Source organism: Watersipora subatra, chromosome 6 (assembly GCF_963576615.1).
Source record: "Watersipora subatra chromosome 6, tzWatSuba1.1, whole genome shotgun sequence".
Classification (NCBI taxonomy): Eukaryota; Metazoa; Bryozoa; class Gymnolaemata; order Cheilostomatida; family Watersiporidae; genus Watersipora; species Watersipora subatra.
In genome coordinates this window covers 23,960,635-23,985,412 of record NC_088713.1, presented here as the reverse complement: position 1 = coordinate 23,985,412, position 24,778 = coordinate 23,960,635, and the positions used below count along the sequence as shown (strand labels likewise).

The following is a 24,778-nucleotide window of genomic DNA, read 5'->3' as shown; positions in this document are numbered from 1 at the left end:
CTCCCGTTCTATTCCTCCCTAGTACCATCTACGCTGTAAGTGTCTTCACTCCTGTTCTATTCCTCTCTAGTACCATCTACGCTGTATGTGTCTTCACTCCTGTTCTATTCCTCTCTACTACCATCTACACTGTACATGTCTTCACTCCTGTTCTATTCCTCTCTAGTACCATCTACACTGTACATGTCTCCACTCCTGTTCTAATTCCTCTCTAGTACCATATACACTGTACGTGTCTTCACTCCTGTTGTATTCCTCTCTAGTACCATCTACACTGTACGTGTCTTCACTCCTGTTCTATTCCACTCTAGTACCATCTACACTGTATGTGTCTTCATTCCTGTTCTATTCCTCTCTAGTACCATCTACTCTGTACGTGTCTCCACTTCTGTTCTATTCTTCTAAGAGCCTTTGATTGACACGTCTGGGTCTCTGCTACTCACTAGCTGGACAGCTGTTTGTTATGGATTATTTTGTGTTATTTAACTGGCATGATGGAACCATTGTGTGAATAATAATTACATATATATTTTATTCAGTTGAAAGCTATCATAAATAAGGTTAGATAACTCCATAATTAATCTTCACTTTAACCATATCATGACCAAGCTATCCTCATTCGTTGTCTGTCATCTGCTTATTATGGTTGATCTGTCATGTTTTGGATGTGCGTACTTGGTCTCTTCGATTCTCTATTTCTTTAGTGATTTCAGTTTCTATTATCAACTCTTATAGTTACAGCACTATTTTGAAGACGTTGAAAAAGTTTTTTAAGCTGAACTATTCATTTGCATAGCAAAAATTAAATTTTGCATCAAAATAACCATTATTGGCATGATGAAGTCCACTGGTGTCGCGAGTTGGTAGTAGAACTTTAGAATATGCAGGTTTACTTAGTTTATAGTCTATTCTATCTCCTTACTAGTTAGAGTAAGTTATACCATGTTTCACTCACTCAACACTCAACCTGCTCATTGCCGAACACTCACTTCTTTTTACGTTTTGTTAAATGTTCAGTAGGCCCACTTACAAGGAAAATAGTCTTTTCCAGGAATTATTATGTTATAAAAACTGTACCGTACATGTATGTTAATTGCCTTATCCATTCCAAGCTCTTTCCAAACTCATCCCTTTGGTCATGCCAAAAAGTGAAGCTTTACGTAACTCTTTCAATTTTTGGGGTTTACCTTAACTGCATTATTATCAGTCTGCATCGATGGCTTTTCTATTTTATATGATCAATATCACTGGTTTTATAGACCATGATTGTGGTAATTTTACAACCGGTTGATGGGAACTGCACCTTTTCAGCATTCATTTACAACAATTTGCTTATTTTTCTAAGCAGCAAAGTCTATTCTGCAAAGTAAAACTAATAACAAATTTGGTTCGTTGAAAGTAAGACAAAACTTCTTCTACTTGTTTGTCATCTATTTGTATCCAGTCGTCAGATTAGGATAAAATATAACTTTTGACAATATGTCGACTTGTGATATTCAGATTGGTAGACTGACACTGTAATACCTGCACCAATCGATTGCCTTTACGTAGTTATGAACAATTGCACAGTTATCCTATTCTCTGTTTTGTGTACACATTTGACGATTTATTACAACAAACCAGAATGTTGCAAAAAGTTATATATAAAAGATATAACGCTACACGCACCTTGTTTTTCCTCCACAAGTGCGACGACATAAACTAAGATTCAAATCGATGTTAAAAACTCGCTCGACTTGACACTTTATGTTATATGGACACTTTATGTTATGTTGTATTTCTATTCCAATCGGAGTTGTGTTATCACAAATGTGCTATAAAAGTTTATTTAAAAATTTAATCTAGTACTATGTTACGTAAGCTCTCGGTCATTTATCATTATTATATTTAATTTAATTTTTCAACTCAATGAAAAGGCAATTCATATTTTAATAAACTGTCCAAGGGTTCACTGTTTAATATGACTTCTACAGTGTGCACATCTATGTAAATCAGTTTAAAACCTGCGACAGAAGGCAATCCCTTTTACTAACAAACTTTTACCACCAGGCCGGTTGGTACTAGAAAATTGGCACCCTGATAGCAATGTAACTAGTGGCTGTCATATGGGTTCATCACTGCTAATTCTATTAATAACTAGTTATGCTAAGGCAGTCAGTTAGTGCAGGTAATAGTGCAAAGGGCAGCCTATCTGAAAGTTGCGAGTTCAAATCCTGTTGAAAGCATTTTTTCTGTAAAATTACTCGTATCATATTAAATATTATGAAATAGATGTATACATGTACAGTCAAATATGGATAACTCGAACTTCATGGGACCGAGCGAAAGTGTTCGAATTATCAGAGCGTTTAAGTTATCAGAGCACTGTCACAAGTCAATGTATTTACTTATTTATTAGTAGATACATGTACATATACAAACTATAATATAAATCAAAAGCATAAATGGCTTGTTTCAAATTAAATGCTTCTAATGTAAAGTTTAAAACGTTTTTATCAAAAAGTATAGAGATTTTTCTATCACTTGAGATTGGTTTGTTGTTTGAGGTGATGTTATTGCCAGGACGATTTTTAGATTGACATTGGCAAAACTTGATCGTTGTTAAAATGTTCAAAAGAAAAGACATCTTTTTCTTTTGAGCGTTTTACCCACGATCAATTTCGCTAATTTTTCTTGAGGTTTATGCAAAGATTACCCCCGAAGGGCGATCGCTAAGCGGATGTTTGGTATAAATTAAATTTCACCAAACCTTTAGAAAGGTCGTTGACAAAAATATTTTGCCGATGGTGGTAATAACGACGCTTATGAATTGCGAAAAGTTGAGGTTTACCTTTATGGCTTGGAATAAAGTGATTTTCTAAAGCGATAACAACCGTTTCGGTAGCCGTTGGGAAAAATAGTTCGAGTTAACAGTGTTGAGTTCGAGTTATCTATAGCAGTTTATCATTACGTGGGAACGAACCAAAGAAACCGCTCAAGTTAACCATGTGCTCAAGCTATCCGTGGGCGAGTTATCCATGTGTGCATGTAGATATATTTTACCAGCAGGAATGAGTTGCTTCTGCCTCAAAAATAAGATCATCTATGGCAGTGTTTAGAGTCTAGGGCACTGATGGGTGCACTTTTCTCCCCGGGGGCCACATTGACTTTTAAAATTTGACAGGTGGGCCAGGTCAGCACAAGATACGATATATATGTATATAAACAACTGTATTTATTATTGGCTCATATCAAACAAATAGAAAAGGATGTTTAATGTATTTAAAAATGTTGTATGAAAGCCCTTTGCACATATTTTTGATTTTGCGACATTTGTAGCAAAATATGGCTATTTAGGTGCAATAGAAGAACTATACAGGTATGATCATATGTGCTGATTTTTTCACTGGTTTCCATAGAAAACACGAAATGAATGAAAAAATAATTCAATCAAAATTCTCAGAATTGTCAGACCTGTATAACACACCGAAATGGACGACTAAACGTTTTTAATTAGCTAAACAGTTTATTAGCGAGCACAATTCTAGCACCTTTCGCTATTTACATAGATCAAGACGCATAACATGACACACAAGAAAGATACTAACACAATATTAAAAGTAATTACGAAGCAACTGACTCGATTGCGCTGGAGATGGCAACTTTTTTCACAGCCGAACTTTTGCGGTTAAAACAATTATTATTAGAATAGTAACGATTCATAGCCATGGTGTCCAAACGATTAAGAACCAACAATAACACAATCTAAGCAGTCGCATCGTATTTGCTATGTTGAATTGCGCTGGTACTTTTATTGTGTCTTAATATGTGTCTTAGACTATACCAATCTTGGAAACTGCTAAACTCACACTCGCTGCTAATTTGGTCAACAGATTAATAGTGGTTCGTCTACAATGCCGGTGTGCATGCACAGCTTTGACAATTCTATGAATTTCCGTCAAATAATTTTGTGTTTTGCGTTCATTTCGTGATTTCAGTCAGAACCAACGAGAAAATCGATTTGTGTGGCCGTAGCTTGATCCATTGTGTTATGTAATGGTATGTCATAAATCTGGAAATTTGTAGGTATATAATAATCCACAAAATTTTGCACATTTTTCAGCCCGAAGGCCACCTTGACTAGTCAAGGTGAGAAATAGTCAAAACATGAGACATAAACAGAAACATTCATAATATTTTTACAGAAACAGTAATAAATGAATTGGAAAAAGTTATTTAGTATTGACCAGCTCTTGACATCAGCTACCAGTTGCGATCTGACTGCTGCTTCCAGTTTGAAATTTCAGCTTCATTTGTTTCTCAAATTTTTCTTCACTGCCTTCTTTACTTAAATATTTTTTCACTGCTGTGCTATTCGATGATAAAGCATCCAAATGAACTTTTTTAAAGAAAGATTTTCCTTACAAAGATTTTACGAATACTTTTCACGAAACAGAGAATTTGTCTCCATCCTCAAGATGGAACCAGGAAAATTTTGGCAGGTCAGCTGTGTTATGTTACTTCCGATAATTGTTAAATGTTTCACGCTCATGACAGCGGAAATTGGTTTCTGCGACTGATGTGGAGGAAACTGCTGGGCAAACTATTCTATTATAAACATTTTACACACTTCAGTCGCTCAATTTTGATTGGTAATCTACTACATGAGAATGTTCATTGAAACATTTATCACAGGGGAACACAATTCCAAATCTACATAATCCACACGATTGAAATATATTGACAAACATCTCTTTGATCTCAGATAATCACTACTAGCAAAGAGAATTGTTAATATTGTATGATTTGTTGCAGAATCAAAAGTCATTGTGATAGAACATGCTTTCCTACAGCAACAGAAGCACCTGTTGTCAACTGCCACTAGTGACAGGGTCATGCAAAGGCATCTTTCTTAGTTGGTGGAGCAGAGATGCAATCTTTTGAGATTTCCTTTGGTGGTTGTCGAAGAAATGGTAACAACTTTCAGTAAGTTGGTTGTGTAACCATAGTGTAGGATTAGCATGTAACTTACATTAGCTGCTGTCTGTAGTATATTTTGGTATGCTGCTAACCATATATTAGGTAGTCTGACTTAAAGATGCGGTTGCGTCAATCTTTAGTTGATTTTAAAAGAAAACATTTTTTTTGATCTGTCAGTTGATATGTTGTTTGTTGCGTTAGGTGTGTTATATGTGTTGTGTGTGTTATTAAAATACATGCCGATAGAGCCGCGTAGGACTAGACTTTTATCGCAATAGCAGATGTGAATACGAGAGATAGAAACAGGTTGTATCACGCGTTACATCATTTTGGGCAAGTCTGGGAATATTTTTTGGCCTGAGCATTTTTAGCGTGATCGAATTTTTTTTATTTTAATTTTGAAATATCTTGACATTGAGATCGGCTAACACAACAAACAACATATCAACTGGTAGACAAAGAAAAATACTTTCTTTTACAATCAACTCAAATTTGACGCAACCACATCTTTAACCTACCGATTCTGGCCAAGGATTACTAAAGCCATTCTTGCACCTGGTAAGCGGTTTGTGGACTCACCTGTTTTCACTTAGTTATGTGGAGTATAAAATCTTTTGAACCCAACATTTTGTCCATTGGAATTGAGTCGAGCTATGCAGAGGTACCTGCCAACACAGCTCTGATTACACTTCAGAAGTCCATCTATCAGAAAAGACTTCAGCGCAGATTGCAACATGGCTATGATTTATTCAATATGTTTTACAAATCATGTTTCGTACTGTCTTCAACAATATTATTTTATTATATAATTTTCACATGCCAAAAAATTTTAATCACAGCATAAAGTTTTAATTAAAAACATCTATTCAAGTCCTGGCCATTCACATAGTTTCATCTCATATAATAGGACAAATTAATCTACTGCAGCAAACTCAAACAAAACATATTATGGTTTGTGCATCACACATTTTTGTCTCTCTTTCCCATTTATGGCAGTTTCTAGACGGACACGATTGCTCCCCTAGTGCACCACCTAAACATCCTGTAACATTAAAACAAATGTAATAACTACAAATATAAATGTAATCTACTGAAAGCTTTCAAATTGAGAGTTGGATAGATTTCGAGTGTAATTTTCAAAACGAATAAATGTTTAACAAAAGCATAAATGTGCCAAGCCAACAATTCGAATTACACACTGAACATAAATTCTAATCATAAATCTAATTTACTAGCTACAAAAGCCAAAGAAAAAGCTATAGCTAGGTGAAATGATAAATAGCTGTGAAACAATTGAAAATTTATGCAACGATGATTCGTAATAGCAAAAAGTTATAGTTTTTTTATTAGTAGATGTAATCATGAGTACTAAAATTATTACCGTTAGTTTAGAATATATGTATAGGATACTCTAAGTTGAAGATAAATTTACCTCCATTCGCCTATCTTCCTCTGCAGCATAACGCTGCTGACGCCTGTCAGCTCTAACCATAGCCGGTCTGTTTGTCTGATGATCAATGTAAAATAAATATGTCAATGCATGTAGCTACTAGAATCTGCTAGTAGTCGATGCGCGTAACTAACTAGTAATAGAGTAAACTCCCTATACAACGAGGATCTTCGAAATCATAGACTAACTGATGATTGGCTAAAAAGAGATCTTATATTTATCGCTCTTTGACTCTTTTCACATGTATCACTTGTTACGTTATGAGTGTAGCATCCACTGAAATCTGAGCTTTTTAAAAGATGGCCTCATTCAAACGCATATATTTCGGGACAGGGTTAGACTACAAAGACAAAACTGACATCAAATTGTAGCTGATGTTTTAGTCTTTTGTTAGTCTTAATTCCATTAAGTCGACCTTTTTGACACAACCACATCTTTAAGGCATTATGAAGCACCCGTGCACAGTAGCACTGCAGCTAGTCGATACTAGCTGGGCAATAGTAATAGTGAAGATTGTGTTATAGTAGTATTGAAAGCTCTATTATAATATAGTAATTCATAGTTCTCACTGATGTCCAACAGCGTGAGTGGCAGGGCACTAGTCTTCGAGACAATGTTGCCTATTAGACCATCTCTGCTGACTTGCCCCTGTCTCCTTCCCCATGCCTTATATGGTAGTAACCATGTTCAATTGTTGTATTATTCCATGTGCTTATTTCATCTTATATCACACCCACTTTCTCTAGATCTTGATTCACTAAAGAAAGCTCCTAAGGTGGAGTATGATGAGGAAGAAGTGAATGATGATTATAACCCGTATCTTGACCTTGAGGATAGAGAGGTGACCAATGACAGCGTTGTTGAAGTGGTTAGTTTTCAATCAGTTATTGTACGAGACGATAAAGGATTTTCTCTAAAATAGCTTGGCCTCGTGTTGCTGATTTGAGAGGACTAAAAAGTCAATAGGCGTTAAGACACAAGTAGGTCAATGGTCAAAGGTCATCAAAGTATCGCCTTTGTATCAAAGGTCAAAGTGTGCCAAGCTGACCTTATCTTGTCTTCTTGCGTATTAGAAATAATCATCTGAAACCCTTGATGAGCCATTTCTCTTTATCCTCATGGCTTTCATCTTTATGACACAAGTAGGTCAATGGTCAAAGGTCGTCAAAGTATCGCCTTTGTATCAAAGGTCAAAGTGTGCCAAGCTGACCTTATCTTGTCTTCTTGCGTATTAGAAATAATCATCTGAAACCCTTGATGAGCCATTTCTCTTTATCCTCATGGCTTTCATCTTTATGACACAAGTAGGTCAATGGTCAAAGGTCATCAAAGTATCGCCTTTGTATCAAAGGTCAAAGTGTGCCAAGCTGACCTTATCTTGTCTTCTTGCGTATTAGCAATAATCATCTGAAACCCTTGATGAGCCATTTCTCTTTATCCTCATGGCTTTCATCTTTATGTTGCTAGTGAGATTATATTTGTCAATATTTATAAGTAGCCAACTGGGGGAAGCTGTGTCGTCTTCATCACTCAAAAGTAAATCTTAGTCGCAAATAGCTTGCATTGAAAGTTAATAAAATTGGACTGAGGTTGTCATGCTTGCCTATTTCAGCCAATCACAGATGCGTCAGTTTTATCACGGCCTCAGAGATATTAAAAGGGGGGCAAGTACAACATTTGACGTTGATAGGTTCAATGGATATGTAGCGAATGGCTCTGTGATCGACTAGATCATGTCTCGCAATCGACCAGTAGCTCGCTGTCGACGTATTGGACAGCAGCAAGCTAAAATCGCACCCCTATAGTCTCATTTTTTATTAGGGAATGTTTTAACTAACATAGCTTACATACTCTTTATTGGTTTTTATCTTTGATTTTTAATTTTTAAAAACAAATTTTTTCTAAAGATTTTAAACCTTAAAAGTCGGAAATTTGAGTTTCATGTCAAATTTTTGCGCAAATTCTCTGTCGTATGTTTGCAAGTTTGCAGAGGTTTGACTCAACTATAAAGATAGGTTTACTTTGCACTGTTCAGGCTGCTATATGGTAGCTTTGATTCCTTCTGTTACAGAAGTAGAAAGAGCCAACAGCTAAGCTCACCCACAAAGAGCTAAAGAAAATGAAGAAACAGAAGCTATTTGAGGAGCAGTTGGATGCTCTGAAGGCTGAGGACCAGTTCATCCTCTTACAGGCTGATAAGTCGAGCAAGTCATCTAACCTCCTTAACAACGCCCTTGACATTAAGGTTAGACTCCATCACTCCTCAGTCACATTTAACCGCAGTGGTAATCGTCATTCTGGAACCTCTTATAGTAAACATGTTATTTGTTATTAATTCATAGTTTGATAAATATTTATTAGATGAATTATGTCATTATGTGCCTGAATGGAAATTTAAGAATGTTCCACATATGAATCTTTGTTATAATAAGACCCTTGTATGTTTGTCTGAAGACATGGTTGGATGTTGAAATAAAATTCTATCGACCAAGATTCACAGTAAAACATTCGGATTAACAGCCGAGCACGCTGCCACTCACATCTATCAACTCCCTTGCAGCATTTAAGAATACTTGTGCACATAGTTGTTACACATGACAATCTCTCACAGCTCCCGAGACCACCAGAGTTGTAGTCTTATTAAATATCAACTGATATTTTCCTCCTTAGCCTGGTTTTGGTGTAACTTGGCAGTATATGTGCATTACTACAAATTCATTAAAAATAAGTTTATATTTATCCAAAAAATTTGCCAAATGTTAGCATGGTTGTTGAGCATGCATAAATACACAGCTATATGAGGGTAAACAGGTGGCCTCTGGGTAGGAGTAGTGTCTTAGTTGTTAAGCCTTTATTATTAATCACAGGAAAGGATAAATTGTGTGCTCAATAAATAAATTACATTTTAAAATTACATTACATTAAATTTTTTTCAGAATATTCAGTGACATACAGAGTGACTGCAAAACTTGCTTTTCAAGTCTTTACTATAGTACGAACTGTGTCCATCCTTCAGTCTAAAGCTCAGCTAAGAGGTAAAGCCTTGTTCCCGTGTACCCCCCAAGCACCTGCGACATCACTGCCAGGCTATCAGCGGTGAAATGTGAACCTGCGTGCTGTTCGACTTTTGCTAAGAGTTGCGGGCAAATCCTTCACGAAATGCACTGCAAAGGTTAAGGTCAGCATTTTCGAAATTGCATGGCGAACATACATTTTTATGCAATTATTTGTGATGCATCTTTATGTGAACAGAAGCCGCCGAGCCTATCACCACAAGTATCTGGCTGCACGAGATTACTGCAGGGTCTCGCTCTCGATATGGGAACCAGGCCTAAGGGTAAAAAGCGACACAACTGAAATTTAACTCGAATATTTGACATTGCAGGAAAGCACCTTGCTAACTGCACTGCTCCATCAACTTGCAACAAGTTAGAATAATTGTGTGCATATATATTACACCTGATGATCTCTCATGGCACACTCGACTGCTAGTGGAGTAGTATGTATGGTTCGAGATAATAAAGAAAGTTTTATGATAATTGGCATGAAAAACGAAGAAAAATACTAGGTATAGCCTCATAGTTATGATCACCACTGTATGCCCGGCTGCAAGCCTTCAATCAAGGTATGTGCTCAGTTCGAGTTTGTAGGATGGTGGTGACACGAGAGTAACCAATCAGAATTCAGTTTCGCTAATTCTATTATCACTAGTTCTTTATTAGGCAACTGTGATACATATACTAAAAAATATCAGCAAACAATCCAAATAAGTTTCTTTATTTTGATTAATATAATTAATATATATTAATTAGTATTTATTAATAATTATTAGTATTTTGGCTAACTATTGAGTTTTATTACTTTTATAACATGAATAATTGTTCACTCTGTTCTTTCATCACAATTATAATTAAGAAAAAGCTAATCAGAATTCTCTGTGTTCTTGTTAAAAGTTGACAAATTCTTGGGATGCAGTGACAACCCTTTCAGTGAAGTTTCAACTACGTTTGATGAAAATGTGACGATTTTTGGGAGATTTCAAGTGGTTGTCGATTATTTCCTGGCGACAGTGATTGACATTGGCTGTCAGGTGGTTGTCAATAGCTGGCGAGCGATAGTAAAAGCCTTTTAGACTGTTGTTAATGTCTGCTAAATGATTCGCCAATGATGTAATGGATTGTCAACAGCTGTTAGATGTGTCAAGTGAAAGTTGTGGCTGCGTGTCCCTCACATAATTTTATGACACAGGGAATATTGCAGGTAGAGAACTATTCAATAAGCGCTTGTGGAAAAGACTTGTTTGTGAATGCGTCTCTCACCATAGCCAACCAAAGGAGGCATGGTCTCGTTGGGCTCAATGGGCATGAAAAACAACTCTACTCAACCACATGGCCCAGTGTAAACTGAATATTCCACCTAACATTGATAGCTTGCTCTGTGAACAAGGTTAGTTTTGGTTAACTGTTTTTCTTCAGAACAGCAAATTGGAAGCAGTAAAGAATAAACTCGTCTTTATTGCAAGGTCATAACTGTGTCACTTTTTATAAAGCTTTTGTATTTGGATTTAAAAAGACTGTTGCACAAACTTAGGCTCTTTGATTTTGGCTGGACATGTCTTTGTCTGGTGGCAGAGGAGTTATTGGAGACATGCCCAGTTACAAAGAGCAGATTAAGGTCTGGTGCCATTCTGACACCACCCGTGGCCTTTCTGGAAATTGAACCCTAACCTGCTGTTGTAGGTCAGGAGTTCTAGATGACTAGACCTACTAGGACAAGGCAGCTCTCTATACTGTGATGACATTCAGTCACTCACAAACTAAAAAAACTCAGTCACTAAAAACAAATTTAAAATTTCATGTTAGAATTGCTTGTGTTAGAATGCTGAATCCAGTTTTTCCTGTTTGTTTAGGATTTCTCGCTTGTTTCATAACAGAGCAATCTTGTCAAGCATATTTAAAGCGCAAACATACTAGGCTATTTTATCCTGTGCATTATTAGGACCGCGGAGATATCGATGGCGTGTGCCTAACCATACTTAGGCTATGCACTAGCAAGGAATAACACGGGCAATAAAATTCTGTATCATCAGATTCTTCAGAGTTGTTAATAAATTTAAGTAAAGATTCATCAAAATTTGCGCTCGAGCTCAAATTTGGCAGTCGGTGTGCTTATTACGTACGTCAAAATAGGAAAGATGCCGAAATGCTGTGCTGTTCACCGAAAGTATTTTCACAACGCGTGAAAGAGACATGATGACCGATTTCTCTCAGTTCAGCACCTCTCGTATGTAAAAACAGTGAATTTTTTCATTTAAAATCAATAGCAAAGTTGTAATTGCGATCTCTTCAAAGTTGATTACAGACCATAACCACTGTACACAAAATACACAAATACACCAAATGCATTGAAGTTACTGTAGCATGCAGTAACTATATATATGCAATTTTTTCACCAAACGATGGCAACCCTGGAACGAATCAAAATCGTATTCTGAAGGTGCACTGTATTTAACATCTATATAAATCTCAAAGTTTGTGTCTGTGTGTATGTCTTTTAGTATGTCCAGCTATGGGTATTAAAATCAGAGGATTAAATCTCACATCATTTAGGATTTGAACTCACAAAGATTGCAACCGCAGGTTCGTAATCCAATTTTCTAACCGCGAGTCTATGAAGGCTTTTACGATTGCCAGCTTTTACGATTGACAGCTCTTTCTATATACTGTATACATACTTGTTGCGATTTCACATGCGGAATATCGTATTAATTGAAACTCTTTTAACTCTATGAAACCCGATGCGTTTTCGTGAACTTATATTTCCATTTTTCATAAGGTTCAATTACTAACTCAGTAAAGGTATTATCTTGAGTAGGAATAGCCTCTACATTATCTCTCCGTTCAGTCAGACAAGTACAGTCGGATATTTCATTTTTACATTTTACCAGCGTCGAGAGGTACCAGTATCGTCATATTCAAAGTTTTGATGGATAGATTCTGCTGGAACAGTAACCTTGTTTATACACACACTTATATGCACAAATTATTATTATAAATTCAACATATTCAGGAATTTTTTCAGTTTGTATTATTTGTATCATTACCAAATCTTTTGTATTGTACTCATAGCAAAACAGACTCAATTTAGCTGTTACTTTCTGATTATTTCTCATTTACATTTAAGCACTTTTATAGTTGGTTTATTTTGTATCTTAATTTGTTCTACGATTGCGCGTCGCAACAATTTGGTCTCACACTGTACCTGTACTGTTCATAGAGGTAAAGGCAGACGAAACACCCGCTATACTCGCTGTTCTAAATGCTGACAAAAAACATCTGGAGTTGCTAGAGAAGAAGTTGTCCGCTGACTTTGAAAACAGGCAGGCTGACACGGGCGACCGTCTTAAAGAGGTGAGGAGTATCTCTCAACTGTTCCTGAGGCTGGGAGAATGAATGATATAGGCACTTTTGGAGGCATTTTAATATCTATGTGTAAAATTATAGGCATAAAATATGTATAGATACATCTTGGCTTACTAATAGATCTGATTGCATAGATTGACAGCTCTTGTTTTCATAGAAGATAACTAAACTACTGTGACCAAGTATCATTGTTAACCTGATTGGCTTTTTGCGTTTTGTTGCTTATCTGGAAGTCTCCTACTTCCCGACAGTGTGTATTTGATCTCCTGTTCAAGGTGGAGTTGCCTTCTCTTTAAAACTTGGGATTGTTTCATTACGGTTAAAGATAAACTTACACTAAATTCTAGTAGTACTTTTCAGAGAATATCAGTATCTTCTATCATTTGTGATGGTGTATGATGTTGAAGGTGATCTGACTCCCAGGATGTTTCAAGATTAAAATCTTCATAACCTGATCACAATTAAAACACTCAGATTCAAGAAAGTGTGATTATGGCATCTATAGTTGCTGAGAGACAGAATAGAGCCAACTTTAACACAATAGCTGATATAAATAATGAGAGAGACGGTCGACTGAGCAACTAGTGCCATCATTTCAGCACGTATTTTTCTCCTTGACATGTTAACCATGATCAAGTTTAATTGATTTTAATCTTGAAACATTGTGATAGTCAAATTTCTTCAAAAAAATCGCAAATGATAGAACAACACTGATAATTTTGGATAAAGACTACTATAATTTATATATAAATATATATAAAGATATATTTAAATATATATTTTTTGAAATATATTTATATATAAAGATATAATTGTATTTAAATATCTCTTTGTATATAAATATATATATAAACGTATTTATGTATAAATATATATGTATTTATATATTTAAATTTATATTTAAAATGTAATTTGATTTATATATGAAGAAATATTGGTATTTAAATATTTTTTTGTATATAAATATATATAAATGTATTTATGCATAAATATATATGTATTTATATATTTAAATTTATATAAATATATTTATAAAAAAATATATATCTATAAATATATATTTATAGATATATATTTATAAATAAATATATATCTGTAAATATATATGCAAATAAATGCTCTATCTTTTGGTTTTATCTCGAGTTCATTAAAAAATTTGAGGTTGACAAACTATTTCTCCTTGTGTGTACTACAAGGGGTTATATGTTTGTGTTAAAATGTTGTGAATTAAAATAGAGACCACAACTCCATATGAAGGCTCTCTGTTAGGTTTCCGAGGAAATTAAAGCTATTGGAGTAGATTCAGCGGAACCTAAGGCTAGGCGTATCTTAGCCGGTCTCGGTTTCACCAAGTAGATGCAGGTGAGACCAACCAACCACTTTTCTGGTGGCTGGAGGATGAGAGTTTCTCTTGCCAGGTCTGTCCTCGAGGACTATTATAGAAGTCAGAATATTGGTCTATTGTGGTGCATGCATGGGAGGGTTATCACCTCGTTATTATAATATCGTAAGATAACTATTTATCTATTCTATTCATTTGTACTTTGATATTTACTAATACCTTGGCAATACGGGAGGCTGTGAGAAATTGTAAGGTGTAATAACTAATTGCACAATTATTCCATAGTGTGGAAAGCAGTCAATTGGCACAGGTGGAGGAGTGACAATCTATGAACTTAAAAGGTGTGAGTTCGAATCCTTTTTAGAGCGATCTTTTTCTAATCTCACAGTGTAGCTTTGGACAAATAGATAGTCACAGCTCATAGAAATTACGGCCAATACAGTAATATTGGTATATATGTGTGTTAATTTATCGGCAATCACATCATTTCAAATTAAAATGTTTTTCAAATTGTGCCATACAACAATAATAAAAGAAAAAAAGGGCAACAGTAAGCCACTAAAATCGAATAAATAGTTTGGCAAATAGCTTTTAAAATACCTTTTTCTGCTAAGAGAACGGATATTAGGTGGAAGATTGTTAAAGCAGCTGATCGAAGAATGACAAATATGACAGCAATTCAGCGTAATTTCCGAACTTCTGTAATTAGTTATTGCGGAACTGCCACCATGATAAAATGTAGAACTCACTAAAATACCCTCTCTTTGATGATGGTTTTGAAAAACACAGAATTATGTAATACAAAGTCATTATGAAACTAAAACTGATTTGTTTTTAGAAAAAGAGAAAATACTTGCCATAGATTGCATCACCAACAATTGTTACATGCAAGATTCAGGATAAAATACTTTGAAATCTGCATCAAAATGTTGTATCAAACAAAATTTACCCTTTTGTCAGAGCCCTGTTCCTTGAGCCAACCCTCTTGCTGCTTGATGAACCGACCAACCACCTCGATCTGAATGTTGTCATATGGCTAGACAATTACCTGCAGAATTGGCAAAAGACCCTCTTGATCGTTTCCCACAACCCGTCTTTCCTTGACAACGTCTGCACTGACATTAGTCACCTGGACATGCAAAAGCTCTTTTTTCACAAGGGCAACTATGGTGGGTACCTGCATTACCCTAGGACACTTATGTATTCGCGGCATCTAACTTTCGTATTTTCGCGGAGTCATCCTCTCGCGAATATTTTATGAACAAAACTAAACTATCATAACAAACGAGCGAAAACGCGAACTTAAATGGCTTTGTTCATTGATATTTACAATAAAATCTTCATATCGTAAATACAGGCAATTTTCGTGTCTGGTTGGTTCATTGCGCAATTTCTGCTCAACTCATTATAGCTCATACACCGACTGAGCAGCATGGCAAAACAAATTAAGATAATAAGTTTTTTTGGAAAAGCCTAATCAAATGAGAAAGGTGATGATACGAGGTCTGATCAACAAGTTCCAGGAATGGCTGTATTGTTGCAGTATAGATAGTTTTACAAACAAACTAAATTAGTCTCCTTCAAAATACATTCCTTGAGAGTCTATACATTTAGTCCAACGCCGCTTCCATTGCTCAAAGCAGTGACAAAAGTCCGCTTTCTTCAGGGCCCGCAACTCCAAAGTTGTATTTCTTTTAATTGATTCGATGTCTTCAAATCGTTCACCTTTAAGAGAAAATTTTAACTTTGGAAACAACCAGAAGTCACAGGGAGCAAGGTCTGGTGAGTACGGGGGATGAGGCACAATAGAGATGGAGTGTTTGGCACAGAATTCATTCACAGTCAAAGATGTGTGTGCTGGGGCGTTATCATGATGTAACCTCCAACCACCTGGCTTCGCTAAGGCTGGTCTTTTGCGCCTGATACTTTCTTTCAAGCGCCTTAAGATATCTCTGTAAACATACTGATTAACAGTAGTTCCTGGAGGTAAGAATTCTTTGTGTACTATTCCATCAATGTCAAAGAAAACAACCAGAAGCGTTTTGATTGCTGACCGTGACATCCTCGCCTTCTTTGGTCTAGGAGACTCAGGTGACTTCCACTGTGAACTCTGCATTTTGGTTTCAGGGTCGTACCCATACACCCAGCTTTCATCAGCTGTTATAACAGTTTTTAGGAAGTCGGGATCATGCAGTACTGCTGTCTTAAGTTCGCTACAAATGTCAATTCTTCTCTGCTTTTGATCATCATTCAGCAAACGTGGAACAAACTTTGCAGCTACCCTATGCATGTTAAGATCATCTTTTAATATTTTATGAATGGTACCAAAAGAAAGCCCAGTTTGTTGGCTTACTTCTCGTATAGTAACACGGCGATCAGCGTTGACTATAGCCTTTACAGTGTCAATGGCAGTGACAGTCCTTCGTGATGTTGGAGCTCCACAGCGTTTATCATCTTCAACCTCTTCTCTTCCTTCTCTAAACCGTTTGTGCCATTCATAGACTTGTGTTTTCTTTAGAGACTCATCCCCGAAGGCTGTATGCAACATTTGAAGGGTATCAGATGGTGATTTACCGAGTTTGGCACAAAATTTTATACAGACGCGTTGTTCGTTTTGATCGGCCATTTTGAAAAATTCGCCGAAAGATCCAAACTAGTCCGTGATTTTATTAATATTGCTTGGCAACGACTACGAATTTTGGCCTAAAACTTTCTGTACTAATTAATTAGGAGTTGTTCTTTCGTTTGCAACCATGAAAAAGTAACTCCGACATAGGCTACTAGTCATGATAACACAATTCCGGGAACTTATTGATCAGACCTCGTATTAGTTTAGTCACTGAATTTGTAACTGATGAGGATGACGGTCTGGTATGGAAAGTCATAAAATTGAATAATAATTATTGTGGTGATGGATTTTATTACCAACAATAAACAATAACGTCCCGTCCCGGAGCCATGGCCACCGCGTGCTATAAATAATTGAATTCTAATATTGGTACCACATCAGTCACTGCGGCAGGAAGCTTGACGTCAATGATAGTCCAGGAAACAATTGACAGCAAGCGATTAAATTGCATTATTGATCTAGCCTACACATTTCTACCTACGGTTCACAAATACAAACTACCATACTTTTCGGACTATTAGCTGCTACTTTTTTCTGATGATTTGAGTCATTTGACTTATATAAGTGTGCGGCTAATCTGTGGCTTTTTTGTTTCACCGCTAAGCGCACTAACGGGAATCTCCAACTAGTGGGCTTTTAGCGGTGAAAGAAAATACGAAACAATGCCTCCCGGTACTGTCCCGTTAGGCACTAAGTTAAAAAGCGTCGGATATCACGAAACTGCCGTTCTGCACTGTTCCGTTTTAAACAAAAAAGTTGATGCCACGTTAAAAAGCACAGTCCTGAGTTCTGCGGCCTATACAAAGGTGCGGCTTATGTATTGTTTTATTATCGTTTTTTGGAAAATAAAGCAGATGCAGCTTATATAGAGGTGCGGTTTATAGTTCAAAAAGTATGGTAGTCCCATATTGAAAAATATTTCGTACCAGTGAACTGGACCTGAGGAATCTAATGATGTTTGTTCCACTGCATTTATTGACACATCACTATATTTTCGCACTCATCAGAGCTGCGAAATTAAGTTGCAGCGAAATTTTACTCTGTATGCTACTCATGAAACTAAATACTAGCGAAATGTAAGTGTTCTAGGGTATATTAGGATCTTAGGCTATATTCATGTTTCTCAAGGGTATTTTTTGTTAAACAGTTCTTATGGTTGGTAGAATTTGCTTAATTGATGTCGCGTGCTTGGCGTAGTTCGCTTCATCGATGGATTTGTATGGATGGATGTGGATCGCTTCACAATATATGTGGTTGGGTAGCATTATTATTAGGATATATTTGGTTGTTTAGCATTATTATTAGGATATATTTGGTTGTGTAGCACTTTTATTAGGATATATGTGGCTGTTTAACATTATTATTAGGATATATGTGGTTGTGTAGTATTATTATGAGGATATATTTGGTTGTTTAGCATTATTATTAGGATATATGTGGTTGTTTAGCATTATTATTAGGATATATGTGGTTTGTGTAGCATTATTATTAGGATATATTTGGTTGTGTAGCACTTTTATTAGGATATGTGTGGCTGTTTAACATTATTATTAGGATATATGTGGTTGTGTAGTATTATTATTAGGATATATTTGGTTGTTTAGCACTATTATTAGGATATATTTGGTTGTTTAGCATTGTTATTAGGATATATTTGTTTGTGTAGCATTATTGTTAGGGTATATATGTGGTTGTGTAGCATTATTATTAGGATATATGTGGCTGGTTAACATTATTATTAAGATATATGTGATTGTGTAGTATTATTATTAGGATATATATGTGGTTGTGTAGCATTATTATTAGGATATATTTGGTTGTGTAGCACTTATTGTTTGGATATATGTGGCTGTTTAACATTATTATTAGGATATATGTGGTTGTGTAGTATTATTATTAGGATATATTTGGTTGTTTAGCATTATTATTATGAGGTATTTGTTTGTTAAGCGTTATTATTAGGATATATGCGGTTGTTTAGCATTATTATTAGGATATATATGTGGTTGTGTAGCACTTTTATTAGGATATATGTGGCTGTTTAGCATTATTATTAGGATATATGTGGTTGTGTAGCATTATTATTAAGATATATATGGGGTTGTGTAGCATTATTATTAGAATATATTTGGTTGTTTAGCACTTATTATTAGGATATATGTGGCTGTTCAACATTATTATTAGGATATATGTGGTTGTGTAGTATTATTATCAAGATATAATTGTTTGTTTAGCACTCTTATTAGGATATATTTTGTTGTGTAGCATTATTATTAGGATATATGTGGTTGTGTAGCATTATTAATAGGATATATATGTGGTTGTGTAGCATTATTATTAGGATAGTTATGTGGTTGTGTAGCATTATTATTAGGATATATTTGGTTGTGTAGCACTTTTATTAGGATATATGTGGCTGTTTAACATTATTATTAGGATATATGTGGCTGTTTAACATTATTATTAGGATATATGTGGTTGTGTAGTATTATTATTAGGATATATTTGGTTGTTTAGCACTATTATTAGGATATATTTGGTTGTTAAGCATTGCTATTAGAATATATTTGGTCGTTTAGCATTATTATTAGGATATATGTGGTTGTGTAGCATTATTATTAGGATATATATGTGGTTGTGTAGCATTATTATTAGGATATATTTGGTTGTTTAGCACTTATTATTAGGATATATGTGGCTGTTTAACATTATTATTAGGATATATGTGGTTGTGTAGTATTATTATTATTAGAATATACTTGGTTGTTTAGCACTATTATTAGGATATATTTGGTTGTGTAGCATTATTATTAGGATATATGTGGTTGTGTAGCATTATTATTAGGATATATATGTGGTTGTGTAGCATTATTATTAGGATGTATTTTGTTGTGTAGCACTTATTATTAGGATATATGTGGCTGGTTAACATTATTATTAGGATATATGTGATTGTGTAGTATTGTTATTAGGATATATATGTGGTTGTGAGTATTATTATTAAGATATAATTGTTTGTTTAGCATTATTATTATGATGTATTTGTTGGTTAAGCGTTATTATTAGGATATATGTGGTTGTTTAGCATTATTATTAGGATATATATGTGGTTGTGTAGCATTATTATTAGGATATATTGGGTTGTGTAGCACTTTTATTAGGATATATGTGGCTGTTTAACATTATTATTAGGATATATGTGGTTGTGTAGTATTATTATTAGGATATATTTGGTTGTTTAGCACTATTATTAGGATATATTTGGTTGTTTAGCATTGTTATTAGGATATATTTGTTTGTGTAGCATTATTGTTAGGGTATATATGTCGTTGTGTAGCATTATTATTAGGATATATGTGGCTGGTTAACATTATTATTAAGATATACGTGATTGTGTAGTATTATTATTAGGATATATATGTGGTTGTGTAGCATTATTATTAGGATATATTTGGTTGTGTAGCACTTATTGTTTGGATATATGTGGCTGTTTAACATTATTATTAGGATATATGTGGTTGTGTAGCATTATTAATAGGATATATATGTGGTTGTGTAGCATTATTATTAGGATAGTTATGTGGTTGTGTAGCATTATTATTAGGATATATTTGGTTGTGTAGCACTTTTATTAGGATATATGTGGCTGTTTAACATTATTATTAGGATATATGTGGCTGTTTAACATTATTATTAGGATATATGTGGTTGTGTAGTATTATTATTAGGATATATTTGGTTGTTTAGCACTATTATTAGGATATATTTGGTTGTTAAGCATTGCTATTAGAATATATTTGGTCGTTTAGCATTATTATTAGGATATATGTGGTTGTGTAGCATTATTATTAGGATATATATGTGGTTGTGTAGCATTATTATTAGGATATATTTGGTTGTTTAGCACTTATTATTAGGATATATGTGGCTGTTTAACATTATTATTAGGATATATGTGGTTGTGTAGTATTATTATTATTAGAATATACTTGGTTGTTTAGCACTATTATTAGGATATATTTGGTTGTGTAGCATTATTATTAGGATATATGTGGTTGTGTAGCATTATTATTAGGATATATATGTGGTTGTGTAGCATTATTATTAGGATGTATTTTGTTGTGTAGCACTTATTATTAGGATATATGTGGCTGGTTAACATTATTATTAGGATATATGTGATTGTGTAGTATTGTTATTAGGATATATATGTGGTTGTGTAGCATTATTATTAGGATATATTTGGTTGTGTAGCACTTATTGTTTGGATATATGTGGCTGTTCAACATTATTATTAGGATATATGTGGTTGTGTAGTATTATTATTAAGATATAATTGTTTGTTTAGCATTATTATTATGATGTATTTGTTGGTTAAGAGTTATTATTAGGATATATGTGGTTGTTTAGCATTATTATTAGGATATATATGTGGTTGTGTAGCATTATTATTAGGATATATTGGGTTGTGTAGCACTTTTATTAGGATATATGTGGCTGTTTAACATTATTATTAGGATATATGTGGTTGTGTAGTATTATTATTAGGATATATTTGGTTGTTTAGCACTATTATTAGGATATATTTGGTTGTTTAGCATTGTTATTAGAATATATTTGGTTGTTTAGCATTATTATTAGGACATATGTGGTTGTGTAGTATTATTATTAGGATATATATGTGGTTGTGTAGCATTATTATTAGAATGTATTTGGTTGTTTAGCACTTATTATTAGGATATATGTGGTTGTGTAGCATTATTATTAGGATAGTTATGTGGTTGTGTAGCATTATTATTAGGATATATTTGGTTTTGTAGCACTTTTATTAGGATTTATGTGGCTGTTTAACATTATTATTAGGATATATGTAGTTGTGTAGTATTATTATTAGGATATATTTGGTTGTTTAGCACTATTATTAGGATATATTTGGTGGTTTAGCATTGTTATTAGAATATATTTGGTTGTTTAGCATTATTATTAGGATATATATGTGGTTGTGTAGCATTATTATTAGGATATATATGTGGTTGTGTAGCATTATTATTAGCATGTATTTGGTTATGTAGCACTTATTATTAGGATATATGTGGCTGTTTAACATTATTATTAGGATATATGTGATTGTGTAGTATTATTATTAGAATATTGATGTGGTTGTGTAGCATTATTATTAGCATGTATTTGGTTATGTAGCACTTATTATTAGGATATATGTGGCTGGTTAACATTATTATTAGGATATATGTGATTGTGTAGTATTATTATTAGGATATATATGTGGTTGAGAGATATGAACATATAATCTTTTCCTTTCATTATTGCTATTTGTTGTATATAATAACACCCAGTGCATTACAGCTACCATTGCAGTTATCCTATTTGACTGCTAATATTGCATTTCTCAACCATCAGTACCCTTTCTTTTTTCCAATATCACTTTGGTCGTGGGCTGTATGACAGTGGAATTTCTAGTTTAGCATTATTATGAAGATTTATGTGGTTGTGTAGCATTATTATTATTAGGACATATTTGGTTGTTCAGCATTCTAATTAGGATATATGCGGTTTCTTAGCAGTATTATTAGGATATATGTGGTTGTTTAGCATTTTTATTTGGATAAATGTGGTTGTGTAGCATTATTATTAGGATATATTTGGTTGCGTAGCATTATTATTGGGATAAATTTGGTTGTGTAGCATTATTATTAGGATATACTTGGTTGTGTAGCATTATTATTAGGATATATCTGGTTGTTTAGCATTATTATAGGGATATATTTGGTTGTGTAGCGTCATTCAAGAAGATGTTCAAACAGAAAAGGAAGGAACAGATAAAGGATTATGAAAAGGAGGAGAAAAGACTGAGAGAAATGAAGGCGAGTGGGAAATCCTCAAAAGATGCTGTAAGTTGTCTTTCCTCTGTTTGCCTGAGGTTTTTATCTCCGTTAGGAAGAGGGTTGAAAGTGCTGCCACTGATGAGATAGATCTTGGGGATTTGCGGTTCCATTCCACAGTAGACCTTATGAGATGCTCTATTTAGACTTAAATTTTCTATAACTGGAACTACTTTACTAGACTTGCTGTCCACTGGCAGCGGAGTCCTGCTGCTGATCTATCCTGGAGATTCTATAAGGGTACATTCAAGTCGCTATATTTATCTTACAGGATTGACTGTTTCAAACACTCTTCATTGTGGAATGGGGGTAGCATATTCATATACTTGGAGTTGTCCTCCACTTGCCATATATTCGTGATGTGCGACAGGCACTTTAATTACTCTATCAATGGTTTATTCGTCAATCCAACGTTGCAGCAGACACCCTGCAGCAGACGCCTTTGTCATAAGGCGTGTAATGACTGTTGTACTTTATAAAAACCATAAAACATTTCTAAGATTCTATATTGCATCACCACACATGCGCATATACACGGACCCTAACTGGCTCAGCTTTTACGTATATTTGTGAACTTCAATCAAGGCTGCAACTTCCGGAGTGTTCTTAAAGTTGTGAGGGATACGCAAGATGTAAACACAAGATACACAGATCAGTGTCTCTCAAACAACAGTTTGAGGTTCAATTGGTTTCACCTAAGATTGTCTCTTCAACTAAAGCCTGGTTCCCATATACATCACTAAGAACTGTCGACAGCACCGCAGGCTATTAGCGGTGAATTGGGAACCTACGCGCCGAGGACCGATGGTAGTTGCCGGCAGCATTCCAATAGTTTAGCGCTGTTCAAATTTCGCCAAAAGCCGCAGGAAAAACATTCCCGAAATGCACTGTACAGGTGAAGGTCACCGTTATAGAAACGGCGTGGCTAGTGAACATTTTATTTAATTACACGATGGTGTTTAGCGATGCAGCTTATATGTGAACAGATGCCGTCGAGCCTAACTTTGCAAAGGTTTCCTGTGCAAGTTACCGCCAGAGTATCGCAACCGATATGGGAACCAGGCTTTAGGTGACAATAGAGCTTTACTAAACTAGTTATATGTGGAGAGATGCTTTCTACTGTAACAGATAAACGGAAACCACTAGCATAAAATGGAACTGCTTACGAAACATTTTAAATACTGATTTTATAAATTAAATCTGTTCAAACCATTTTTGCTATAGTATAGTTCCGGAGGCATCCTGATGGTTTAAAACTCCTGGCCTCCAAACACAGGTTAGGGTTCAATTCCCAAAAAGGACACTGAAGATGACAGGAATATCATCAAACCTTAATTTACTCTCTACCACGGGCATTTCTCCAGTCATTGAGGTTCCCTTGACACTAGACTCAGACATGTCCAAGCAAGATGACAGAGGCATTTGTACAATAATGCTTTTACAAGCACGTACAGCCTCTGTTTGCAGTAAGCTAAGCAGATATCACACTCCATCTTTGAGGGATTGCTTACCTTAACATGAATACTTTTGTATTTGACATGAAACAAAGAAATCGTTGAAACAAGTGTCTTGTATAAAATGGTACATTTACAGTACAGTAAAGATAACAGAGACATTGTTTAGTTGCAAGATGACAGAGACATTGTTTGTACATTTTTTTGTACAATTTTTTTTGTACAATTTTTTGTACAATTATTTCATACTTTTACAAAGACGCACAGCCTCTGTTTGAAGTAAGCTAAGCAGATATCACTCTCGATCTTTGAGGGATTGCTTACTCTAATATGAATACTGTTTGATTTGACAAACAATTTATGCGAATTTGAAATTGTGTGCATTTGGTGCTACCTTGCGACGAGTGCTACAATGGACATGCAGATTTACATCAGTGCTTTGTTAAAAAAGATAAAGAATTCTACACCAGAGGGTCATAGCAGTCTCATGTCTCATTCGGCAGCAGCCTTTCATATATGAATGACTGAAATATGGAAAATGTTTAATATGGAATAGCTTGCACGGCGAGTTATCTTGCATCGTCCGCACTTGCCTTTTCATTCTTTTGCTAGCATGAAACAT

The 24,778-nt window shown here is 34.8% G+C and overlaps 1 pseudogene; it reads left to right on the top strand.

The window, feature by feature from the left end:
• Positions 1–4,949: 4,949 nt before the first annotated feature.
• On the top strand, positions 4,950–22,979 carry LOC137398767 (ATP-binding cassette sub-family F member 1-like; annotated as a pseudogene).
• The last annotated feature ends 1,799 nt before the right edge of the window (positions 22,980–24,778 follow it).